General features: G+C 35.1%; 1 pseudogene; it reads right to left on the bottom strand.

The window, feature by feature from the left end:
- Positions 1-1,477: 1,477 nt before the first annotated feature.
- LOC120185513 lies at positions 1,478-27,719 on the bottom strand (annotated as a pseudogene).

The raw sequence follows: 27,719 nt of genomic DNA, 5'->3' as shown, positions 1-27,719 counted from the left end.
ACGCCACCTTAATCTCCTCTCTGCATTATTTTTTCCTTTCATCATTGCTTTCCAACTCACAAAGAGTCAAGTTATTTACCCTAGTTTCTAAAGTATTTCAACATAGAGTTATCTTAAAGTTTTGATAAGAAAACATGTGTATAGGAAAATTATATGATCATCATGGAACAATAATTTATAGTTAATTATTTTATTTATTTTAAATATTACAAATTAATTTTATTATCAATTTAAAATATTATATAACTCTAAATTATTATGAAAAAAATAACTTTTATATTTAATAAATTTTATTAGTAAATATCATTTAAATTAGTACTTTATTATTTTAAAATTAATTAAATATATTATTACATAAAACAATTAAGAAAAACATAAAAATATTAAAAAAATATATTTTACTTTTGATTAAAAGTAAGTAAAGAGTTAAAAAAAAAGCTCTAATGGGCTTGTTATAAATAAAAAATATTAGAGTTAAACAATTAATTTGGGTTGATTAATAGAATATGTGTTAGGGTTAATATTTGTTGAGGTTAAGGGATTTTAAAAAGGAGAGAATCTTGTGTCGTTCTTCTGCCTTTCTTCTTCTATTTCTTATTCAATCTTTTTCTTCCTAAGGTGTTCTTATCCCTAAGGTGTCAAAAGCGCGTGCCCAACCCTTCATTTTTAAAAAAGTTTGTTAGGAAGGCATGTGAGTGCTTTCCCAACCAACCAATTCGAGCTACTACTGGCCAACCGGTTCAATCCGGTCCACTCAAATCGGTCCAAGAGTCTTTACTCAATTCAGACTTTGAGTTCAATTTTGGTAAATTAATTAAGTCGTCTTTAATCATATTTAAAAAGGTCATCCCGTAATATGATAAAACTAACAAAAAGAAATTTACACAATATAATATCACATCCTTTGTTATTAGAATTTTGGTCAACATTAAACAGTTCAACTGAACGAAGAAATGAATCTCAGATATAAATTATAGAGCACATAAGAATAGGATTGGATTAAACCAGGTAACACAAAAGTAACAACAGTTGGGCATATAGATCCAAGACAATCTTGATTTTTAATGTCACGGCCACAAGCGATTCTCTTTGAAATAGGACAAATTACCCTTTTCTGTCCACATCTTTTATAAATTCAAACTTACATCAAACACGGAACTTACACAAGAAATTATCAACTCCATCAAATGCATCCCACCTTCCACTCGGTGATCTGACTCGCAAACAATGATTCTTAGCAGCTCTAGTACCATAGAATAAAATCCCATATACCCCCCGCATCCGCTGTCCCCAGCTGGAATTAATTGTGTTCTAGTTACATTTCCGGATAAGTAAGAAATAAGAATTCTGATCTCTGAAGTTCAACCTGGACATTGGGCCATACATCAGGCAGTGTTCATTTAAAATATTGTAATTGCAAAAACATGATCACAAAACCTAGAATAATATAAAATTAAGGATATATATGTAATTAACCTTAAAGGAAGCCGCCACCGGTCCATGTGGAATCTGATTTTCCGTTGTAACTGACAGCTTTTTTTTATCAGATGAACCGTCCGTTATAGAAATGATCATATCCATCATACTTGGCATCATCCCAGCCAGCCCAACCATCATTGCTATAAGAGGCAGTGACTTTTGTATTGTCTCCCTTCCTGTTGTCTTTCTTGCCCCAGTCATCCCAAGAACTCGAGTTATAAGAAGTATTATTGCCAGCAGAAGAGGATTGTCCTCCAGAAGTAGAATTCCATCCATTACTCTCTCGTTTAAACTCGTTATAATATCCATTCTTTGCACCATCGTTTTGTGGCCAGTTATCTGTTTTCCAGTTCATGCCATCTTTAGTGTACTCTTCAACCTTCTGTGAAGCCATTGCCATGACCCCTTTCATGATGCCCCATGGCCAATCTCACTTGTGTTTGCGGTGACAACAGGGACAGTTTCATTAACCCTGGCATCATAGCCACCCTCCTCCACCTGCCAAGAACGGAAGAGGAAAACAATCATGACCTTGTGTATGTAATTCCAAATCCCCCATATCCTTAAAAGTCACAATGCAAGGTAAAAAGAAACCCATCGAGTTATAATTATAGTGTCAAAATTGTAGCCAAAACGAAATGCCAAAACTAAAGCAGCATGTCTTTCACCCAAGGAATCAACCCAGGCATGTGAATTTGATTTGAATGTAATGTAGAATCTAAAGGCCACAAAAAAGAACCCTCAAGTCGAAAACCGGTTTCCTTTGCAGAACAATAATTAAATGGTTGCTGATTACTAGGGTTTAGCACAATAGAAAACAGGAGGATTAATGATTCAAAGAATTAAATTTTCTCAGCTTTATTTCTAAAGCAAAATTACCCCAAAATCAGTGAAGACACTAGTTTTTTTTTTCATTTTGTATTTTATTTGTTTTACATTATTATTATTTATTTTTTATTATATTATTATTATTACAAACAGGTCCATTTTACAAATCTCGGAGCCCAATAAGCCCAGAGGCCCGATTACAACCCAGACCCGGTCTTGACTTGATGTAGGCCCAAACCCGAGAAGGCCCAATGCTTCTAGGGTTTCCATCTTTTCCAGCTCCAATCGCCTCAACTCACAGCCATTGGATCTGGCCTTGATCCAACTGCCACAGAGGTCCCAGCAGGAAACCCTAGGGTTATGATACCCTAGGGACTATAGCCGCCGCCTCCTCCAGAACAGTCACACTGTCGACGCCTTTGCTGCCAGATGCTCGAACCCGCTGCAGCCACGCCGTTGCCGCCTCGATGAAGCCTCCAGAAGCATCGTGTCACCACCTACGTTGAGACCCTATTATGAGTCACCACTAGAGGTTTGGTGACTCACCGAGGGCCATTCTTATGACCGGCACGAGGAGAACACTGTCGATGGCTATAAGAAGCCATCGACCACCTGCAAACAGAAAGAAAAAAGAGGAGCAACGAGCAAGCCAGCAACCAAATACCACCAAAATATTAAAACAAAAATTAAGAGATACTTACCGAGGAAGCCACGCCATCACCGGAGTCACCACGCGCCTCTACGCGCTACCATAGCAGTCGAAATACTGAAGGTATTTCTTTAGATCTAGGAAAATTTGTGGCTTTTTAGGATAAAAAGAGGTCGGAATCGGGTTTAGATCACTCGAATATATTATTTGGGGAACTTTGGCATTTTTCGGCCACCGACGGCGGAGTTGGCGGCGACAGACAGCTACCGACCGGTGACCGGATTCCCTCCGGTGAGGGAATCCTAGAGAGAAGCGAGAGAGAAATGCTTCTCTCGGTTTTAGAGAGAGAACGAGGAAGAAGAGAAATAAAAAAATGGCCTTAAGGCCGTTTAGTTTAGGGTATACATACCCTCCCTTGAACAAAGTCGTTTAAGGGAGGGACCTCTGTGTAATTTCACAAATGGGCAAACCCTTTCCATAGTACCCACAATTCTGTAACTTTATATTTTAGTCACTAAATCAAATTTATGATCATTTTAATTCGATCTCTTAATTTTATTTCTTTATAATTTAATCCTTAAAATAATTATATATATTTTAGGTAAAATAATCGATTTAGCCATTACAATTTTATTAATTAATATTTTAATACCAAAATGTATGTTTTAATTTATTTTAATTTAATGTTCGAATTTGATAAATGTTTATTTTAGTCACTAAATTAATAATAAGGTAAAATAGCATGTTTAGCCCTTATATTTTTAAATAATTAATTATAAATTAGGGCATTTAATTTTAATATGTTATAATTTAATCACTAATTTTAATACTTTCATTTATTTTTAACTACAAGTTCTATAGTTTTATATTTTAATACTATAGTTTTAATTTTATTTATTACTTAGTTATATTTTAATTTAATTTTATTCTTTAAATTTAAATATGTTTAATTTGATATTTTAATTATTATTATTATTATGTATTATTTAATTAATTTTATAAGTTAATAATATTTATTTTTAAAATATTAAGAAAAGACAGTCTTAAAATAACTAGATGTCTTATTCTGGTATTTTAAAATTAATAAATATTATTTTTTAAAAATTTTATATAAATGATTTTAATCATGTTTTTAATATATTTATTTAATATTAAGAAAGAGCAGTCTCTAAATAACTAGATGTCATTTTCTGATATTTTTAAATAAATAAGTATCCTACTTTTATAAATTATATATATTAATTTAATTTATTTTAGTTATTTTTAGAGAATTTTTTTATTAATATTTATTTATTTTTTAATATTAAGAAATGGGCTGTCTTAAAGCAACTAGAAGTCATTTTCTAATATTTCTAAGTAATTAAATATCTTATTTATTTATAAAATAAATATATAAAATTTAATAGTTTTTCTTAAAATTATAATAATAAATTTGAAATAACAGGATTATGAATTAAATATATTTTTGAATTCTTAAATTTCCAATAATAGAGACAATTTATAATTAATAGATACCAATTTTGGGCGTTATAGGGGTGCTAATCCTTTCATAAACGTAACTGATCACGAATCCCTTTTTCACTAAATTTTTTTGGTTATATGGAGATTAGTTTATCTTTTAAATTATGTTTTCTTAAAAACTATTTTAAAAGATTATTTTTAGGTATTTGAACTACCTAACTCAAAAAAGGTCATTTGCGACTCCCAAAACATTTTTAAAATTAAAATCATTTATTTATTCATTTTACTTTTTCCGCAAAGTAAAAATTCGTACCCGGGTAAAATCCGGTTACGACAGCTTGGCGACTCCGCTGGGGAGTTGGTCAAGCTTTAAAATCAATTATAAATTACCTATATTAATTAGAAATTGAGAATTCATATTTACTTAATTTGTATTTCTTTTCTTTCAAATCTTTATTATTTATTATTTTTATATATCCTTATATACTAAATATTTTTATTTTATTTTCTTTTTAGATATTTGATTTCATTTTGATTGTCAAAGGTTTGAGAATTTCTACTCACACATAGCACGTGCATTACATAAACATAAGCTCTATACTTGAGCTCTTTTTCCCTTTTAAGTGGAAGTGAAAGCGATGTATTCGTGATAATTTATTCTCCGTGTCAGACCTAGCTAGTAACTTTCGGGGTTCATATATTCTATGTCTTCGTGAGAATTTATTCTCCGTGTCAGGCATAGGGAAATGTATCCCCTCAAATTGAACTCGATCCGTTTAAGTCTGTAATGGACTAGGATTGAGGGTTTGGCAGCCCAATGGGGTACCAACAAGGACAGTTCGAGTACCATTACTCCTAGAACTAAAACCTTGCATATAATAAACCCTAGAAATTCAACTGATCTAAAGCAATGCTGAAACTCTATCCGTAGATGTACACAAAGGAGAAATAAACTCTAGCTTTTAATTTATTTTTTTCTCTAAATAAATGCATGCGAACTAGTAATCATGCAGTTAGGTTAATTTTTCCCAACAAAACATGGAACTAGAAAGCATGAGATTAGAATTTTTACACCATGATAGATAAGATCTTTCTTTTCCATTAATTGGTACTAACCCTTTTATTTTTTTCTCTTATTTTTATTTTTATTCATTTTATTTTGATCTAACTTGTTTATATTAATTTCTTTTGCATTTGCATTGCATGATCATGACATAACTAGAAGGTGTTGACTCTTGAGAGTGGCATCAAATTGGAAAGAATTCATAAATAGACAAAAAGTTTTATGATCAAGCAAACTATGACGCAGCCAAGGAATGACATCCTGAAGGAACTCCAAGGATGGAGGAGAGCTATGCACACAAAGATCCTATTATATTAATACCAAAAGTACTCCACAAAGATCATGTTAGATTGATACCAAAAGCATTCTATGGTAAGAGTATCAGTCAGGGCATTCAGAATAAAGAAGATTTTTATGAAGCTCAAGCATGTTATTTGAATGATCAAAACAAGAAATTGAGCAGAAAGATGAGCACCATGTATGAAGATTTCCAAAAGATCAGTCAAGCTTTTCGAAATACTGGCATAGGAAACACCCCAGAAGAGTGGATAACAGGGGTCATCAAACTGAAAAAGAGCTGCAACATACATGACGATCTTGTCAAAGAACTCCATAACCATAAAGATTCCATCACAAGGGAGAATGAGCAACATTGCCAACAACTCCGAGAGTTGACACAAAAGATGAAGGAAAGAGAGAATGTCATGGAAGAAGCTGCAGTCCAGATAAGCAATATGACCCATAAGCTGATAGACTTAGCTGACTTTACAAGGAATTGAAGAAGATTGATAACTCAACTTTTGAGCATGAATGGAAACTAACTTGGCTTTAGAGAAGTTAGGAGGGAAAGTTATACCCTATATGTAAAGTTTTATTGAAGTTAGGACTGAAAGCTGTCCCCTACATGTAAAAGTTTTGTTTGATGCACCGAAACTTTTGTGTTCAATGAAATTTTTTTTAAGATGATCACTCTTGAGTAACACCTTTTTCATACATGCATTTACATTTTACATCTTTGCATGTTAATTTGCATTTTGCATCTTTGCATTTTTACGTTTGTATTTATATTTTCATTTTTGCATTTGCATCTTTGCATCTTTGCATAATTGCATTTTGTTTTAAACTATTTTACATGCATTTAATCATAAAAACATGAGAATAATTCGTGGAGGATTCCATGAAAGAATTTCTGAAATCAAATTGGAGCTAACTTGATCTTCCTAAAGAATGATAAAAGCCATGAATGAAATTTTAGCAAGGGTTAGTAGAATCGAGAAACTGCAAGAGCAACTTATCAAGACTCAACAAGAAATGACTGATCATGCAAAAAAGTTTCAGGCTGATTTAAAAGAACAAATGACCACGTTAATGGACATGATGAATGATATGATCCTTGGAGAGCCCGCTGTGAAGGTTGTAAATGAGGTTCTGAACGATAATGATGAGTTCGAAGTGATATTGTCTGATGATCAAGAACCTATTAGGGAGCATGGTAATTCAAGACAACTTCAAGATTTGGTCCTAAGGGGTAATTTAAGGAGTCTGGTGAATACTACCCCAATTATAGCTGAAACGAGCATCCAGAACCCCCACGATCACATGAGAGCATTTAGTCGTTCAGAACGATCAAGGAAAGTGAAAATCTCTCGAGCGAGAAAAACTCTAAAGGTGTTTCAAGAATCTATCTCAAATATGTACCCTCATTTGGTTAAAGGTCAATATATTACACCAAGATTGGTGAAAATGTCACCAAAGCCTTATGCCCATTGCTATGATTAAAATATCTTTTGTAATTTTCACTTGGGAGTATCTGGGCATTCAACAGGGAATTGTTGGTCACTGTTAAAAGAAATAGAGACGCTCGTTGACAAGGGAGTCTTGACACAAGAAATGATCAAGAAAAGGGGGGTAAATAAGGATGAAAATCCTGGGCCAAGTACACGTCCAACATTCGAGGAATGATAGAGCAAGCTAAATAAACAAGTGGAATTTGTTATATACCACTGTAATACTTTCTATTTTTAGCATCTTGTTTGAACATGTTTTTTGTTCCCTTCTTCGTCCTTTTGTGCAATAAATAAATTTGTGTTGCTTTTATGGTTATGAGCAAGGAATCAAATTTTAATCTTGAAGTTTTTGAGTATCAAGTAAATTAAATATTCTTTTTCAAGAATTATAGATCTTTGGCAAGTGGTAAAATTATACATTCCATATCCCATCCAATGCCAATGCCAATTACTTGGCGGTTACCAAAACCAAATCCTGACACTACAATTATCTGAGATTCTGAAGTAATGTCTCTACTTGTTTTTGAGACACCGAATCCAGATGTTTACCTTTTTGGGTAGAGTTGATTGGTTTATAACATTCCACCATATATACGACTTCAAAAGTCACACATTTGTCCTTCCAAATACAAAACCATCATAAACCAAAAGACATCAAAAGAACCAAACTTTCAAATTATCCGTGAATCTTCCTGTAAGAAAAGACGAGATGAGGTATCATGGATCAACTTATCGAAGATAATTTCGAGTGATTGGGGCATAATCAAAGAAGAAGAAAAAAGATTGATTTAGATAAATATATCATGTATTAATTACATTGTTTTCATGTAAATAAAGATTAATCTTGAATATTCATCCCCCTGAGGATACCTTTTTTTTTTAAAAATTCTGTGTATGAGATGATGAACGACATTGTTTCATTTATCTTTTTAAATATATGTATATATATCATTTGTTGTCCCCATTTGAGCCTGAAATATGTTTTCTAATTCAACCCTAACCAAGGATCACCCTTCACATTGGGGGGCAAGGTGAAAGATATCTGCTCACAGGAATAAAGATTGTCAATCTAGTTTTATTACGAAGGCAAATCTTCATGAAATAAATAGAGTTTTGAACTACAAGGTCAAATACAAAGTGCTTGAAGATCAAATCCAGACAAGATGAAAGAATTTCTGAAATACAAGAGGAAAATGAGGTTCTCAAAGCAATTGAAGTCCTATACTCATTCATCAGAAAAAAAGAAAAAAATTTGAATCAAGATGGGTGACTCATTGAGGCTCAAGCTACAAGGTTGATCAAGTGCAATTAGTTAAAAGATTCATATTCAACAAGAAGAGAAACAAATGATGAAGATATGAGAAAATGGAAATGAACTAAAAAATTGACAATCTAGAAGGATCCAAAAGAAGAATGACAAATAGTAAAGCAAATCCAAGTCAAGCAATGCAAGATTGAAGGCGTCGGAATGAATTGATCCTTGGTTTAATTACCCTTAAACACTTGTTTGGGCCTTTTTATCCCTTTCTTTCATAACCATAAACCATGGCCTATGTTACGTACCTAAAAAGTCCATTATAATCATCATACATGTATTTCTACGTGAAAGTGACTATCTTCATATTTCATTTGGCTTCTCAGGATTGATTTTTATTTGAAAAAATTGGTTTTTAAAATATTTAATGCATGATATGAAAAATGAAAAAAGGGGGTTCAAAATGTAAATTTTTAAATAACATCTTGGAACCAAAGAAGGATTAGAGTTAAAAACCTAAAAAGGTGGCTCAAATATCGAATGGTGCAACAATGACATAAGAGACGATCTTAAGCTCTTGATGAAGCACCACACATCCCAAAGACGTTCCTGAGAGTCTGGGACCAAGACGTATCTCTATGAGATGAAATAGCAACCATTTCTTCAAGTTAATGGACGCTTAAAGTGGCATATATGCTGGATCAACCTGAAGAGACCTTACTTTACCAGAATCAACCAACACCTTAAATCAGTCAATAATTTTGACACTTGCCATAGGATTATGATTTTTTTATTTAAAAGTGTAGTTTTTTTATTTGATATTCATTAAACTCATTGTTTATGATTTGATTCTATTGTGAACCTATAAGAAGCATTACTTTACAAAATTCTTTCATTCTTCGATAAGGAAAGGAAGAAAACATTTTCAAACAGGACAGTCTCAAATGAGGAAGGTCTTTAAAGCAAATTATTGCCTATTCTACCTCTATTGAAGAAAAAGAATGAGCTAGGCCAAAATGAGGAAGCATTCTTGAAAGTAAGTGGTCCAAGAAGCCAGAAAGTCTGGAGAATTGAACTTGTAACGATCTCCTGTGACATTATTAGCAACTCATCAAGAATGATTACCCTATTTAAAAGAGATACTTATCTCATAATGATGATGATAAGTATCACTAGACAAATTACTTTCCCTCATCCGCCAATCCATGTCCTCTAGCAGATCCTCTAATCACATAGCCATAAGTCTCATTAGGTGTATTATGGGAATGAACCAGTCTACCACCTGCACTCTTGTTATACCGTGATGTTGGCTCAAGTATTGATACATCATTGCTACTTTTTCCATGCTGATCATTTTCCTTGATAAGATTATATCCATTATGTCCTTCAGAAGATTGCTGAACTTAAATTTGACGTTGGAACAGATTATAACACTTATATACCTTTCATATTGGGTAACATTGGTTACAGGATTCCAAAAGTAGAGATAACCAGTTTTATCGTCAACTAAACCTTTTCATGGTTCGAGAAGAGTGATATATCTTGGAGCAGCAGAAAAGACAGTCGATGTAGCAGTCATTGTAAGAAAAGACACCAACAAAAATCTTCTAGTTCATCCCGATGATGTTTATTTCTTCCAGTAAGGTTGTTACACTGGATGCCACTGACAACAAGGTCGAATATGCCAAATCTACTTATCAATTACTCCAACCTATCATCATTAAATTCTTGCACATTTGCTTTTAAAGGTATGCCAAGCCGGTATAGGGCAACCTCTGCACCACCGATCCCAGAGAAAAGAGACAGGACATTGATATACCTGGGGAACATGTCTCTTATTACCGAAAGATAATAAGCCACTATGTCAGCTTGGAATGAATTACCAAGCGATTTATACCAATCTGTCCGATTAGATCCCTCCAGATCCAGAAGATGATCACCTCATTCAGAAGATGCACATATCTTAGATATTTCCGTCAGAATGATTGAATACTTCTTAAGTTTGTGACAACATGAAGAGAATTCCTCAAAATTACTTGACAACATTGTTATTTTGTGACACCAGAATGAGAGCATTCAAGATTAACATATTGGGGCACGAATAAAGCCACAAGTACCCATAACAATGCATTGGTAAAATTGGACCTCGTGGGGATCATGAGATTCAAATCAAACAAACATTGAGAGTAAGCCTTACAGTTTAGAATATTGGGAGCATTTTGAAGGCCCAATTCAGACAGATCTATGTGGGACATCTTGAAAGCCCATTTCAACCAGAAATAGAATAATGGGGCATTTTGAAGGCTCATAGCAATATGAATATTTGGGCATTCTTGGAAGCTCATCTCAACAAGAAGTAATGTTGAACGCATTTTTAACATCTGTATCAGTAAATGTTGGGGCATTTTTAAGGCCACTTCAGACAAATCCATGTGGGGCATTCTGGAGACTCACATCAATATGAAACAAAATGTTGAGAAATTTTGAAAGCTCACATCAACAAGAAGCAAATGATGGGGCATGCTGAAAGCCCATTTCAATTATAATCAGGAATATTGGCGCATTTTGAACGCTTGTATCAGCAAATGTTGGGGCATGCTGAAGACCCATATCATCCTGTGTCAAGATCATTGCTTTGAGTAAATATTTCCAATAAGACAGAAAGGTATGAAGAATGAAAATGGTGAAACAGTGGCAGTCGAGCTGACTATACATAATTGCTTCGTTCATCAGACAGTTACATTAGGGTCCTGTTGTTAAACAAATATCTACTCAGCAAGTATGGTTTCAAATACCCAGTCTTCTTAACCACGTGTCACATGACAACATGTTCTTTGTTAAGCTACATCATGGTTGGATGGTCCCCAGGAAGACCATTCGATCCAGGGTTCAGTTCCTCAAGATCTCAGCTTTGAATTTGGTCTTTTGTGTGATATTAATGATTGGACATATTTCTTTGAGGTTTCTAGCAGTTAGTTTCAACCATACTGTTGAGGTTACGAAGTTGTTTTTCACACCAGTTTTTGTTTACTTGATGACATTGAATAAAGAGGCTCAACTTACGTATATTACCTTATTCCCATTGTTATTGGGGTTATCATTTCCAGCCAGGCTAAACTGAGTTTTCATCTATTTGGTTTATCATGTGCGTTTCATCTATTACAACAAGAATTCCATGGACCTCTTTCTATACATGGCTCCTATAGTGGATGTGTTTTTACTTCCTACAACACTCATTATGGAAGAAAACGTGATCGATATCACACTGGCCCTTGCCCGAGATGATAACAAGATCAGTTGGTATCTCTTATTCAATTAGTCACTAGCATATTTCGTGAATTTGACCAACCTTTTGGTCATACCAGTATCTAACTTGTATTCCCATTGACTTTTGCTCTTGGTGTTTTTGTAACATCATACAAAAATTCTGAACAATATGCAAAGAGCTTCACTGACGAAAAATATGTGCAGAAGCCACATGAAAGGATGAATGTGTTGTCAAATGTTTTATGAACCAGTGATTATGGTGCTGAACCAATGTTGTGATCATATGGTTTCCATTTATTGATGCAAGATAAAGTCTGTCTTCTTCGACCCCAAGGTTAGAAGTGATATATGATGAAGATTTCTTTCCACAAAAGAAGCATTAGAATTTTAACAACAAGAAACTAGTGGAGCCAACTAAGATTGAACAATAGGTTGTTGTTAAACATTTCAACATGACATGGTTCAAGTTGCCTAGTTCGAGATTCGATTAGATGTGGAGACATGAAAGGAATTAGGATAAATCCTCCTTATGATGTATTTCAAGAGTCAAATCAGAACAGACTCTACTCTCCTAATTAATCTATGCTGAGTTTATCATATCTACATCTACATTCTTCAAAGATGATAGATTCTCTCTTCAAAGATGATAGATTCTCTTTTCAAAGATCAAAACTTTATTGGAGTTCTACACAAGTCCATACTAAGAAAACCGACATTATCAAGACAAAAATGGGGACATCAAGGTCATAATTCTGATTACGGCAAGAGTTCCATAAATGAAACATTTCTTCTGGGACTTTAATGCAAACGAAGAAGACACAAATATACAAGTTGATCAGATGGTTCTTCAGAAACGCAAGCTTGATAGCATAAGTTGCTACACTGATATATACAGAAAACCTTGTAAAGGATTGATTAAGTGAAGGAAGACCGAGTTCTCCACTTTGAAGTCACATAAAGATTGTATTAACATTTATGCATTCATAAGAACATCATTTGCATAAAAGAAAATGCATTACATTGATACATTTGATTGCATTCAAGCATAAGTTTTTTTCCAGATATTCGTATGAAAAAGAAGATTCATGATGGAAAATACCTTACAAGAAGAATGTAGAATTCAAAACCTCAAATGCAAGAATCACACAAACATATGAAGAATAGATGGACGCAATTCAGAGAAGAAGCATTATTTTGAAATGGGGAATGTTACCCAATTAACAAGTTATTTTGAAAAATGAGAAAACAATTTCCAAAGTTTCTCATTCAATCTTTTCTGAAAATGAAATTGTTGAATAGTAAGAAAATGATTTCCAAAGTTTCTTATTTAGTAAACTATTTCCCAAATTTATAAGTCCTACGGGTCATCCATAAGACCTTCAGTGCAGGATGTTTTCAAATAGTAATTTATCTTACTTGAGATTGTTTTTCTTAAAACAATCTGCGTCTCGCTTGAGACAGTTTCACTCGAAACATCAATTTATCTCACTTGAGATTGTTTTTCTTTAAACAAAATTTGTCTCGTTTGATACAATTTCACTCGAAACAATAATTTATCTCACTTGAGATTGTTTTTCTTAAAACAAGATTCGTCTCGCTTGAGACAATTTCACTAGAAACATAAGTTTCCATCACTCGATGGATCAACGTTTCCAGGTAGAGTTCATAATGAGAAGAACTCATCTGAAGAGGAAGAAGAAGTTCATAATGAGAAGAACTTGTTCAACCTTTTGCTCGACTCTATCACAGAAGGAGATAGATCAACATCAACGTTTCCAGAGGAAGTTCATAATGAGAAGAACTCATCTGAAGAGAAAGAACAAGTTCATAATGAGAAGAACTTGTTCAACCTTTTGCGTGACTCTATCATAGAAGGAGATACATCAACATCAACGTTTCCAGAGGAAGTTCATAATTAAAAGAACTCATCTGAAGAGGAAAAAGAAGTTCATAATGAGAAGAACTTGTTCAACCTTTTGCTCGACTTTATCACAGAAGGAGATAGATCAACATCAACGTTTCCAGAGGAAGTTCATAATGAGAAGAACTCATTTGAAGAGGAAGAAGAAGTTCATATTGAGAAGAACTTGTTCAACATTTTGCTCGACTCTATCACAGAAGGAGATAGATCAACATCAACATTTCCAGAAGGAGTTCATAATGAGAAGAACTCATCTGAAGAGGAAGAAGAAGTTCATAATGAGAAGAACTTGTTCAACCTTGCCTTAATTCATCATATATGAAGTTGAATCAACAACACCTCTTTCGAAGATCAACATTTCCAGAAGGAGTTCATAATGAGAAGAACTCATCTGAAAAAGAAGAAGAAGTTCATAATGAGAAAATTTTGTTCAACTTTTTGCTAGATTACATCACAAAAGGAGATAAATTGTCATCCATAGTGGAAAAGTTCATAATAAGAAGAACTAATCCCAAAAGAGAAGAACTTGTTCAACATTTCCATCCTAATCAAGTGAAGTCAAATAAAAAAAAACTTATTGTCTTTTCGTCTTTCCCTTATTCTCGTTAACACAAGAATGAGCAAAGAGGGTCAGTTGAAGACACTAGTTTTTTCATTTCATTTTGTTTTTTATTTTTTTATTATTTATTTGTTTATTTGTATTATTATTATTTATTATTATTATTTATTATTAATATTATTATTATTACAAACAGATCAATTTTACAAATCTTGGAGCCCAATAAGCCCAGAGGCCCGATTACAACCCAGAACCGGTCTAGACTTGATATAGGCCCAAACTCGAGAAGGCCCAATGCTTCTAGGGTTTTCATCTTTTCCAGCTCTAGCCGCCTCAACTTACAGCCATTGGATCTGGCCTTGATCCAACGGCCACATAGGTCCCAGCAGGAAACCCTGGACTACAGTCGTCGTCGCCTCCAGAACAATCACACTGTTGACGCCTTTGCTGCTAGATGCTCGAACCCACTGCAGCCACGACGTCGCCACCTCGATGAAGCCTCCAGAAGTGCCGTGTCACCACCCACGTTGAGACCCTATTATGAGTCACCACTAGAGGTTTGGTGACTCACCGAGGGCCATTCTTATAACCGGTACGAGGAGAACACTGTCGATAGCTATAAGAAGCCATCAACTACCTGCAAACAGAAAGAAAAAAGAGGAGCAACGAGCAACCCATCAACCAAATACCACCCAAATATTGAAACAAAAATTAAGAGAGATACTTACCAAGGAAGCCACGCCATCACCGGAGTCACCACGCGTCTCTACATGCCACAATAGCAGTCGAAATACCAAAGGTATTTCTTTAGATCTAGGAAAATTTGTGGCTTTTTAGGATAAAAGGAGGTCGAAATCGGGTTTAGATCTAGAGAGAAGCGAGAGAGAAATGCTTCTCTCGGTTTTAGATAGAGAACGAGGAAGAAGAGAAATAAAAAATGGCCTTAAGGCCATTTAGTTTAGGGTATAAATACCCTCCCTTGAACGACGTCGTTTAAGGGAGGGACCTCTATGTAATTTCACACATGGATAAATCCTTTCCGTAGTACCCACAATTCTGTAACTTTATATTTTAGTCACTAAATCAAATTTATGATCATTTTAATTCGGTCTCTTAATTTTATTTCTTTATAATTTAATCCTTAACATAATTATATATATTTTAGGTAAAATAACCGATTTAGCCATTACAATTTTATTAATTAATATTTTAATACCAAAATGTATATTTTAATTTATTTTAATTTAATGTTCAAATTTGATAAATGTTTATTTTAGTCACTAAATTAATAATAAGGTAAAATAGCATGTTTAGCCCTTATATTTTTAAATAATTAATTACAAATTAGGGCATTTAATTTTAATATGTTATAATTTAATCACTAATTTTAATACTTTCATTTATTTTTAACTACAAGTTCTATAGTTTTATATTTTAATACTATAGTTTTAATTTTATTTATTACTTAGTTATATTTTAATGTAATTTTATTCTTTAAATTTCAATATGTTTAATTTAATATGTTTAATTATTATTATTATGTATTATTTAATTAATTTTATAAGTTAATAATATTTATTTTTAAAATATTAAGAAAGAGCAGTCTTAAAATAACTAGATGTCCTATTCTGGTATTTTAAAAATAATAAGAGAAAATCGCCTCAGTGACCAAAAAAAAGTTATAATATACGATTTTAACCAACTTTTTTTGGATTTGCCAAAATGACCAACAAAATCGCAACGCGAAATAAAAATCGCAACGCGATCCCCAGAATCGCAAATCAGTTTCCAGAATCGCAAATCAGTTTCCAAAATCGCAACGCGATTCTTGAAAATCGCGATGCGATAGTACAAATTCGCATTGCGATTTTCCAAAATCGCAACGCGAATATGAAAATCGCAACGCGAACACATAAATCGCAACGCGTATCCGTAAATCGCAACGTGTATCCGTAAATCGCAACGCGTATGGGTAAATCGCAATGCGTATCCGTATATCGCAACGCGTATCCGTAAATCGCAACGATAATACATAAAATCGCAACGCGTATCCGTAAATCGCAACGCGATATTTAAAGCGCCATTATAATCGCTACGCGTATTTTATTTTCAAATTACAAAAAGAATATTAAGACAAAATCCCGTAATCGCAACTCATAACCTAAAACCTAAAATCACAACTCAGTCCCATCTCCATCTCTCACTCTCTACGGCGAAGAAATCCGTCCCCATCTCCGAAGATTTCCGTCCCCATCTCCGGCGAAATCCCTCACAACCATTCACGGTCAGAAATCCCTCACAATATTCAGAAATGGAAAATCAACCTCCGAGGGTTAGTTTTTTTAATTATTTTTATTTTGAAATGTTTGCATTATTGTAGGTTTTTCATATTGAAACTGATGATAAGTTTACTGGTCATTTCAATAATAGATTAACCATTTCACTTAGATTTCATTTCGCGTTACGATTCTGTCGTTGCGATTTTCATTTCGCGTTGCTATTCTCTCGTTGCGATTTTCAAGTTAGTATTTGTCTTTGTCTTTGTTCTGTCTTTTGGTTGAAGTAATGCAATCCATTCAAGTTTCAATTTGCAGAAGAGTCGCAACGAGATAAATGAAAATCGCAACGAGAGAATGACTGTCGCAACGAGAGAATCGCAACGCGAAATGGAAATCGCAACGAGAGAATCGCAACGCGAAACCAAAATCGCATTGCGATTTTCATTTCGCGTTGCGATTCTCTCGTTGCGATTTTCATTTCGCGTTGCGATTCTCTCGTTGCGATTGTCATCTCGCGTTGCGATTCTCTCGTTGCGATTTTCATTTCAACCAAAAGACAAAACAGTGTTGCAAATTTTAGTTTAAAGAATAAACTACTACTTTTTATGTTTATTGTTTTTGGTATATCTTCACAGTGTAGTTTTGGTATATCTAACTTGGTATGTTTATTGTTTTTGTAGAAATTTTTTTCGGCTCAATTGACCTTGAGAAATAAAGTCAGCCTGGCCACTACAATTGCAAAGAAGCTTTCACCTGCTCAAAGACAATTGTTTGAGGAAACCTGCTTCGGGCCATGGCTGAGAGTACAGCATCCGGGTGGAGATGCTAATTTGACCCATTTGTGGCTTCAGACCATGACATCAAATCTACCCGACAGTATACAACGTGGTGAGGAAGAGATATGGTTTCATTTTCCACCAGCGTATACTTGCTTTGGGCGGAAGGAGTTCTGCTTAATCACTGGTCTACGATTCGGACACGATGATGTAGGCCGGTACACTCGTCATATCGCCCGCCCATCATGGTTATCCCGGGTTTTTCCGGATGAGTCAATGGAGAAGCCGAACCTACATGTCGACGACCTGAAGAAATTATTTAATAAGAAAGCTGGTTTCACTCGGATGGAAGACGTCGATGTTGTCCGAGTATGCCTTCTACTACTTGTGTATGCCGGCTTTTTAGGCAGAGAGGCCAGACAACCTATTCATCGGGAGCTAATAATATTGGTAGAGGACCTGAATGCATGGAATCTGTTTCCGTGGGGTTCATATATATGGAAAGCTACCTGGACTAAGTTGTCGTCTGCCTTTGATGACCGCAAAAGTTTGCGGGGCGATGGGTCCAAATACACTTTGTCAGGCTTTGTTTGGGCCTTTAAGGTAAGAATTTCTATATAATGTTTCTAAAATTATAATTAATTATTTAACAATTACTAATTTTGTTATTATATTGTTTGTAGATTTGGATATTCGAGGCTTTCCCCAGCATGCGTACATATGCAATAAAAACGTCAAATGATATTCCCAGGGCTATTTCCTGGAAGAGGAAAACTCTGTTGGATTGGGAAGACTTAATACCATATGCCACAATAAATAATGTAAGTTAACACAAATACTTTCATATAATATAAACAAGTTATTAATAGTAGACGTTTAACTTTGTTTGAGTTTTTATATTTTAGGAGGCCAACATTCCATTACAAAGACTGACACCCACGGAGGAAGAGCTTGCCACTGATTGGTGGCAAGCTAGTCAGAATTTTTTTGATGGCACGGATGATGAGCAGCATCCACTTCCTCCAATTCGAGAGCCATCACCTCACCTAGAGCCATCACCCGATCGACCCGACTATACATCTCTAGAACGAGAGCCATCACCTATCCCGTCACATCATCGAGCCTCTTCTCCACCATCACCTCATGATAGGCGACCGGCAAAGATGCCACGACTCCTATCTCCCTGTTCTCCACCTCCACCTCAACGGGATGAGTCAAGGGAGTTACGTGATGAGGTCAATGCCTTGCGTGAGGAGATCGGTACTCTACGCGATAACGATGGTGCATGGCGTGTGGAGGTGTCAACTTTACGTGGTGAGGTTGCCGCTCTACGTGAGATGATAGTATCGTTGCAGAATGAGGTTCATACTCTACGCAACGAGGTAAGTTTAAGATTTTCCATATTTAACTTAATGATAAATTTACTCGTAATTTCACTTAGATTAGCCATTTCACTTAGATTGCTTAGTAAATTTGTTCGGTTGCTGCCAATTCTGCTAAACTGTGTATTTTTAACACTGTGAAATAGTATTTGTCTTTGTTTTGTCTTTTGGTTGAAAGTAAATTTGTTCGGTTGCTGCCAATTCTGCTAAACTGTGTATTCTTTAACACTGTGAAATATATTTGTCTTTGTTTTGTCTTTTGGTTGAAAGTAAATTTGTTCGGTTGCTGCCAATTCTGCTAAACTGTGTATTCTTTAACACTGTGAAATAGTATTTGTCTTTGTTTTGTCTTTTGGTTGAAAGTAAATTTGTTCGGTTGCTGCCAATTCTGCTAAACTGTGTATTCTTTAACACTGTGAAATAGTATTTGTCTTTGTTTTGTCTTTTGGTTGAAAGTAAATTTGTTCGGTTGCTGCCAATTCTGCTAAACTGTGTATTCTTTAACACTGTGAAATAGTATTTGTCTTTGTTTTGTCTTTTGGTTGAAAGTAAATTTATCCATTCAAGTTTCAATTTGCAGAAGAAGAAATAGTTTACTTTCGCAACACGAAACTTAAAATCGCAACGCGAAACCAAAATCGCAACGCGAAATGAAAATCGCAACGACAGAATCGCAATGCGAAATGAAAATCGCAACGACAAGATCGCAACGCGAAACCAAAATCGCATTGCGATTTTCATTTCGCGTTGCGATTCTTTCGTTGCGATTTTCATTTCGTATTGCGATTCTGTCGTTGCGATTTTCATTTCGCGTTGCGATTTTGGTTTCGCGTTGCGATTTTAAGTTTCGTGTTGCGAAAGTAAACTATTTCTTCTTCTGCAAATTGAAACTTGAATGGATTGCATTACTTCAACCAATAGACAAATCAAAGACAAATACTAACTTCAGGGTATTAGTTTGAAACATATTTTTCTTTGTTATCTGATGCATTTTGTGAACTATGATAGAATAATGACTTGGGTGAATACAATGCAAGTTTGAAACATATTTGTCTTTGTTTTCACTGTTTAAATATCATGTCTGTTTATTTACTGATTTTTGTATTTAATTATTTAGCGGCCCGATAGAGTGGATGCTTTACGTCGGGTTATGCTTGCACGACGGAGTTCACGCATCAGACAGCGTGCACGTGCTATTAAGTCTCCGTACACCCCAATAGTGCGAAGACACCGCAAGAAGAAGCCCGACTCGCCTGTCATCCCTCAAGAGTCCACTCCTATCGTTGAAGAGGCCCCCCATATCATTCCTCGAGAGTCCCCTCCCACCGTTCAAGAGGCAACTGTCATCGTTGAAGAGGTCCCTCCCACCATTCCAGAGCCCGATTCACATGGGGTAATATATCGAAGTATTGAGAAACCCCCACCGGTTCCGGACATGATGGATGAGAGTTGGCTCTCGTATGAGTTACCGGCCAGTACCATACCGGTATCTGAAGAGGAGAGGGAACAACTACCGGACACAATTTTGGATAACACCCTTTGGGCTAAGACCGCAGTTGATTTTTATCTACATGAGCGGAGCAAGGGGTGTTTCACTGACATATGCAAGCTCACCGATGATATCTTTTTGTTGCTTGAACGGCCTTGGTGGGGCGTATTATTAGGGGTCGAAGACAATGGCTATTTCGATGGGGGGGTAAGTCTTATATTTTTCTTATATTTCAATTTGATTAATTTTTTTTTTAAATTTATGTAAGTCACTAATATATGTCTTTTTTTGTAAAACAGCATATCGATGCGTGGGTGACACGTCTTCTAATAATAAGAAAACTTAAGAAAAATAAAAATATACGATATACAATAATGCCGACGTCTTTTCACGCCGTTCACTTGAAGAATGCACGAGATGAATCATTTGATTTGGGCAATGGACAAGCTAAACTTTATCCTGCATGGTGGGAGGTCGATAAGGTTAGTATTTATTTTAGATTGAGTTTAAAGGTTTTATGAAATAAGTGCGCAAATGAATGAATTATTACTTATGATTGCAGGTGTTTATCCCTGTTTTGGAACGTAAACATTGGATTCTCGTCGAGCTTCAGCTCCCATCCCTTAAGACAATAGTGTATGACAGCATGATAAATTACATATCATTGGCTGATTTAAGAGATGTTATTAAGGGATGGAGCTCTCATTTGGCTAAATTCTTGGATGCGATCAATTATTGGACTCGTTCTGGAAACAAGAAGCCAAAGAAGCTCAATATTACAGTTATTAGAGACGAGACCGCGCCACAACAAACGAGCGGAGCCAGAGGAGATTGTGGTCCTCTCGTATGCTTGGCGTTGGAGCGTTTGACGACGGGAAGCATCAAGTATCTACCTCCCACCGATAGAGATAAAGCTGCAGTAGGCTTGTGGTTTCGGCATTATATGGCTAAATCGATATATACGAGACGCTGCCTACCTGCATCCGCGTTATAAAAATGTCCATAAACAATTGGTAAGTTTATATACTTATAAATGAAAATGTTTGGTTAAGTAATTAGAATTCAATAATTTGCGTAGAAAGTGTTGTTTGAACAAATGTTTGGTTTCTGCAGGTTAATCTCAGAAGTGAACTGCGTGAAAATGATGTCGAGCTGCAAAAGTTGATTCAATAGTTTAATTGATTGTTTTTTGATTGTTTAATTGATTTGTAAAAGTTGATTCAATTTTTGATTGTTTAATTGATTTGTAAAAGATGATTTGTAAAAGTTGATTTGTGTAATTGATGCGAACATAATTCTTATTCTTATTTGTGCTTGTTTAATTGATTGAAATGTAATGGTTGATTTTGTTGATTTCAATCTGCATTATGTTGAAGGCAAAAATGACTATCGCAATGCGAAATGAAAATCGCAATGCGAAATGAAAATCGCAACGAGAGAATCGCAATGCGAAATGAAAATCGCAATGCGGAAATGAAAATCGCAATGCGTTTATAATTTCGCATTGCGATTATCTCGTTGCGATTTTCATTTCGCATTGCGATTTTCATTTCGCATTGCGATTCTTTCGTTGCGATTTTCATTTCGCATTGCGATTTTCATTTCGTATTGCGATTTTAATTTCGCATTGCGATTATGTCTGTTCGATTTTCATTTCGCATTGCGATTTCATTTCGCATTGCGATTCTCTCGTTGCGATTTTCATTTCGCATTGCGATTTTCATTTCGCATTGCGATTCTCTCGTTGCGATTTTCATTTCCGCATTGCGATTTCATGTTGGGATTTTCATTTCGCGTTGCGATTGTATTTTCCGTGTTGCGATAGTCAAATGCATGCCTAATAGTGATAACAACTGAATAACAAGAGTTGGTTAAGTCAAAATGGTTGGCCTGAGTCATTAATTCAACTGAAAATGTTAAAAGTTCACACATAAAATCCACATAATACAACGTTTGCATATGAGCTTTTGATGGCAACGTTTACATAATACACATAAAATGTTAAATGTTAAAACGTTTACATAATACAACTGAATAACAACGTTTACATAATACAAAGTTCACACCATATGAGCTTTGGATTTTGATGAGGATCCATATTTTGGTAGAGGAAAAGATGATTTTGATGGCACTGGTGATCCACATGTCAACCTTGTATGACCACTTTCCTTGCACCGACTACATGTCGATCTCTTCTTCTCTTCACCCTTAGACGGTATACGATCGTGACTTTTTGGTCGGCCAGGTAGCCTTCTGTCCATGGCTGGTGGCAAAACTGTTTGTAAGTCATCTGGTATGTCCCACTCAGAAGGATGTGGAATAGGGTAGACAATCTCGGCATAAGTCTGTCGATAAACTTCTGTAGTGTAGCAATCCATAGCGTATGCGCTTGAATCATCTTGGTTTAAATGAAGAGCAACTTTTATAACATGGCCACACGGATAACCAGATGTTTGCCATTTCATACAACTACACGTCTTTGCATTTAGATCGACTAGCCCATTTAAGTTATTATCCAGTACTTGAAACAAAGTGTTTGAACATGGTTCAACTCTCCATGACGTTGACTTCACAACACGTTTCGTTATCTTTTTTTCAGTCCATGGTGTAACACGATGTTCCAATGTTCCTGTAAATTTAAATAAACAATACTTAGTAAAATATATAAATATGATAAGTTACGAATTCAAAGAAATAATACCTGCATGGTTTCTTTTCTTGTAGTACCACTGTTGAATAGAGGCTCGAAAAAACTCCATTAACATAGTAATGGGTAATTTCCGGGAATGACGACTTAGAGCGTTGATTGATTCTGCACTATTAGACGTCATGAAACCATATCTTGCTCCAAGTTGATGTACTCTTGACCATCTTTCAAACCCGACATCTTCTAGTGTTTGAGCACACTGAGGCAAAACACGTCTTAAACAATTTATATGCTTATTGAAATCCACTTCCCGATAAGCTTTTACAGCCTTCCAGTATGTCCATTTGTGCTTTTTTATACCAGCAGACCTTGATTTTAGATTTCTATACAAATGAACACCACAAAGTCCATGAAAAGCATCTGGGAAACACCTTCTAACAGCGTTGTCAATTGAGTTTGCCCTATCGGATATGATTGTCAGATTGCTAATAGGACCTATGCAATCCCTAAGATGCCCCATAAACCATGTCCATGAATCAGAGGTTTCAGATTTGCCAACCCCGTAAGCTATTGGCAATATCCCATTGTTAGCATCCATGGCTACTGCTAATAAGTTTACTCCAAGGTATCGACCTTTCAAATGTGCTCCGTCAACTATAATAACTGGGCGCATGCAAGTAATAAACGAACGAATCTACAAATAATATACACAAGAAATATAATCATTTAAATGTGAAATGCATGTAACTAACAAAAATGAGTCAACAAAATTATATTGATTTACTAACCGTAGCACCAATGGCGATAAACAGCAACTCAAAGCGTCCATCTCTATCTGTTTTGATATGAGTTACCGACCCAGGATTTTTCAGCTTTAAATTGTGACAATAAGCCGGCAGTTGGGCAAACGATGCTTCTGGCGACCCCCTCAACAATTCCAAGGCATAACATTTGGCTCTCCAAGCTTGAGAATATGATATACTAATCTTGAACCGAGCATTCATGTCAGTCATAATTTCATGTCCCCGATATACCCTGCCATTCAAAACATTAACTCAGCCAGAAAACCACCCAACACCTTTTTGTTTGCCTGTCTATGGTGAGGAAAAACTTGGGTTCTTGAACATGTATGTTTATCAATAAAAGTCCTAACTTGAAACATTTTGCAATCTTTTATTCTCTTTGCAATCATACGCCACGTACAGTTTTTGTCAATCATACACCTTGTTTCGAAACGATCTTTGCTTGATTTGTTAACTTTTAGTTGATAGCCATCTTCCACACATTTCGTATATAAAGCTATCTTCAAGTCTTCCTTTGTATCAAAACAATCATCTTTCTTGATACGAATAACTTTTGTGTAACAATCAACTGCTTTCTTTATCAACTCTTCTTCCGGTATCTGAAGTAATTCTGGCATATTCCAGTTATACGCCCGTGGCATTTTCTTTTCTTCGGGGACTTTTTCTTCTTCTTTTTCTTCTTCAGGATTATATGAATTACAGAATGGATGTTCAACATGTTCATTCACAGTCGTAACTTCCTCCTCATTATCATCAACATTACATTCTTCGGCAACGGCTGTTTCATCATCAAAATTCGGGTATTGACCAATATCAATATCATTACACGCATGGTCTGTTTCTTCTTCTGAAACATCATCAAAATCCGTGTATTGACCAATATCAAAGTCCGGATATTGACCAAGACCAAATTTCGAATACTGACTAGTACTCACAATTTTTTCTGTTGGCTCATCATCGTCTAACTGGTCAATACGAAAACCGGAATTTGGTGCTGAAAGTTGATTGGGATTTGGATTAGAGAAAGGTTGTGGGTTTTGAGAAAAACTTAGTTGATTACTACCCGCTACTGACCCAACAATACTACTTCTAGGTTCAACAACATACAATGTAACATCATCTTGTGAAACACTAATGTAAGCAATGAATCGTTCAACATCTTCATTGTCGGTTAACAAATAAACTTTACCATTTCTCTGATAAGATAGCCTAAATCCACTTAGGGGCTCTAAATTCAATTTATTTGAAACACGTAGCATTAGAGTTTCATAAGTTAACTTTTGTAAAGACAATTTTAGTTGAAGATTTATGGGTAAAGGCATATATTGTAAAACACCATTAACATTATCCCATGACCCTCCAAAACACAAATCTATCCAAACATGATCAACATTAGATGATTTCATGGTTGTAACTAAACAAACGAGATGCGAAACTAAGACCTGTTGCCGGATGGGGAAGGATGTCGTTGGATATAGGAACGGATGTCGCCGGAGAGAGTGATAGATGGAGATGGAATGAGTTGCGATTTAGGGATTTAGTTTATGATTTCAGTGTTATATACCCAAAATTTCAGTGTTGTGATTTACAGATTCTCGTTGTGATTTACGGATTATCGTTGCGATTTACAGATTCTCGTTGCGATTTACGGATTATCGTTGCGATTTACGGATACGCGTTGCGATTTACGGATTATCGTTGCGATTTACGGATACGCGTTGCGATTTACGGATACGCATTGCGATTTACGGATACGCGTTGCGATTTACGGATACACGTTGCGGTTTACGGATACGCGTTGCGATTTACGGATACGCGTTGCGATATACGGATACGCATTGCGATTTACCCATACGCGTTGCGATTTACGGATACACGTTGCGATTTACGGATACGCGTTGCGATTTATGTGTTCGCGTTGCGATTTTCATATTCGCGTTGCGATTATGGAAAATCGCAATGCGAATTTGTACTATCGCATCGCGATTTTCAAGAATCGCGTTGCGATTCTGGAAACTGATTTGCGATTCTGGGGATCGCGTTGCGATTTTGTTGGTCATTTTGGCAAATCCAAAAAAAGTTGGTTAAAATCGTATATTATAACTTTTTTTTGGTCACTGAGGCGATTTTCTCAAATAATAAATATTATGTTTTTTTTTAAAAAATTATATAAATTATTTTAATCATGTTTTTAATATATTTATTTAATATTAAGAAAGGGCAGTCTTAAAATAACTAGATGTCATTTTCTGATATTTTTAAATAAATAAGTATCCTACTTTTATAAATTATATATATTAATTTAATTTATTTTAATTATTTTTAGACAAATTATTTATTAATATTTATTTATTTTTTAATATTAAGAAAGGGGATGTCTTAAAGCAACTAGAAATCATTTTCTGATATTTCTAAGTAATTAAATATCTTATTTATTTATAAAATACATATATAAAATTTAATAGGTTTTCTTAAAATTATAGTAATAAATTTGAAATAACATGATTATGAATTAAATATATTTTTGAATTCTTAAATTTCCAATAATAGAGACAATTTATAATTAATGAGTACCAATTTTGGGAGTTATAGAGGCGCTAATCCTTCCCTAAACGTAACCGACCACAAATCCCTTTTTCACTAAATTTTTTTAGTTATATGCAGATCAGTTTATCTTTTAAATTATGTTTTCTTAAAAACTATTTTAAAAGATTGTTTTTAGGTATTTGACCTACCTAACTCAAAAAGGTCAATGACGACTCCCAAAACATTTTTAAAATTAAAATCATTTATTTATTCTTTTTACTTTTTCCGCCAAGTAAAAATTCGTACCCGGACAAAAACTGGTTACGACAATCAGTACTTCATATATGTTCACTAGAACTTATATAGACTCCAACAAGTTAAATGCATTCAATATTTAGAAGAGCAGTAGAGCGCACAGAATAGCTGGTGAACTGGAGTGAACGCTAATTTCCCTTCAGGTTGGACATTAGCAAAGAAATCAAGAGAAAAAAGAAGTGAGAATATATGTCGAACAACTTCAACTCATTTATTGATATGCATATTTTAAAGTCGATAAATTTATCCTAGAAGAGACATATGGTCCTATAATTCCTCGTTCTGCTCACCTCTAAACCATTACCTTATATATATTTTAAATAGAGTATTATTCAAGTACCACCAAATAGCTAAGTGTGGAATTTTGACAGTTTATCATGCAGTTTTGTGAAAGTCATAAAAGATAAACAATTTATCAACCAATACAAAAAAAAATTGATTAGGTGAAAGTTTCTTTATACAAAAAAAAATGTAAAAAAGGTTCAAGGACTCACACCACAGTGCAATTCATACAATGCATTATCATCTATAAAATCTTATACTGATAAACAATGCCAATGCATCTAAATGAAGATCAAAATGCAAACATGAGCAATTAATATTAACCATTGTAAGATATGAACTTGCAAAACAACCAAAGAAGAAATCATAATAGAAATTCCCCGAATAATACCTTCGAGGTGAACTCCTTCGATCCTGCTTGGACAACATTTGCGGCAGATTGAGCTACCAAAGATAGCCTCCCAATCCCCTGGACCAAACACACAAATTAATCAATAACTGACAATTATCACCATAACGACTTCACTCCCCATTAGGGGTAGAAGAGGAATGAAAGATTTTCTGAACCTGAGACACAACAGAGAGCACATCCCCTTGAGAATAATTATTATTCCTCTGGGTAGGCATAGGACTCGATCCAAAACCAACATACTTCCCTCCTTGTGAAGGGGGCAACCCTTCAGGCCTCGATTCATTCTCTGCCATTTTCCTCGCGAAAAAGCCCTCCTTATTCGTCGCGGAAGCCTCCAATTGGGATCTCGTATACATATCATCACTTGACCTCGACTACACTGGTGCACCACCCACTCCACCACTGAGATAATTCCCTGCTCTAAAATCACTCGCCGATTGATTCCTCCTTATCTCACTCGAAGATCTAAAGGAATCGTCATTGTCCCAACTATCCCAACCTCCATCATTACCACCCCGGCTACCTCCATCATCAGCCAT

Source organism: Hibiscus syriacus, unplaced genomic scaffold (assembly GCF_006381635.1).
Source record: "Hibiscus syriacus cultivar Baekdansim isolate YM2019G1 unplaced genomic scaffold, ASM638163v2 tig00113123_pilon, whole genome shotgun sequence".
NCBI lineage: Eukaryota > Viridiplantae > Streptophyta > Magnoliopsida > Malvales > Malvaceae > Hibiscus > Hibiscus syriacus.
Note: the sequence above shows the minus strand (reverse complement) of the source record. Positions and strands in the feature narration are given on the sequence as shown.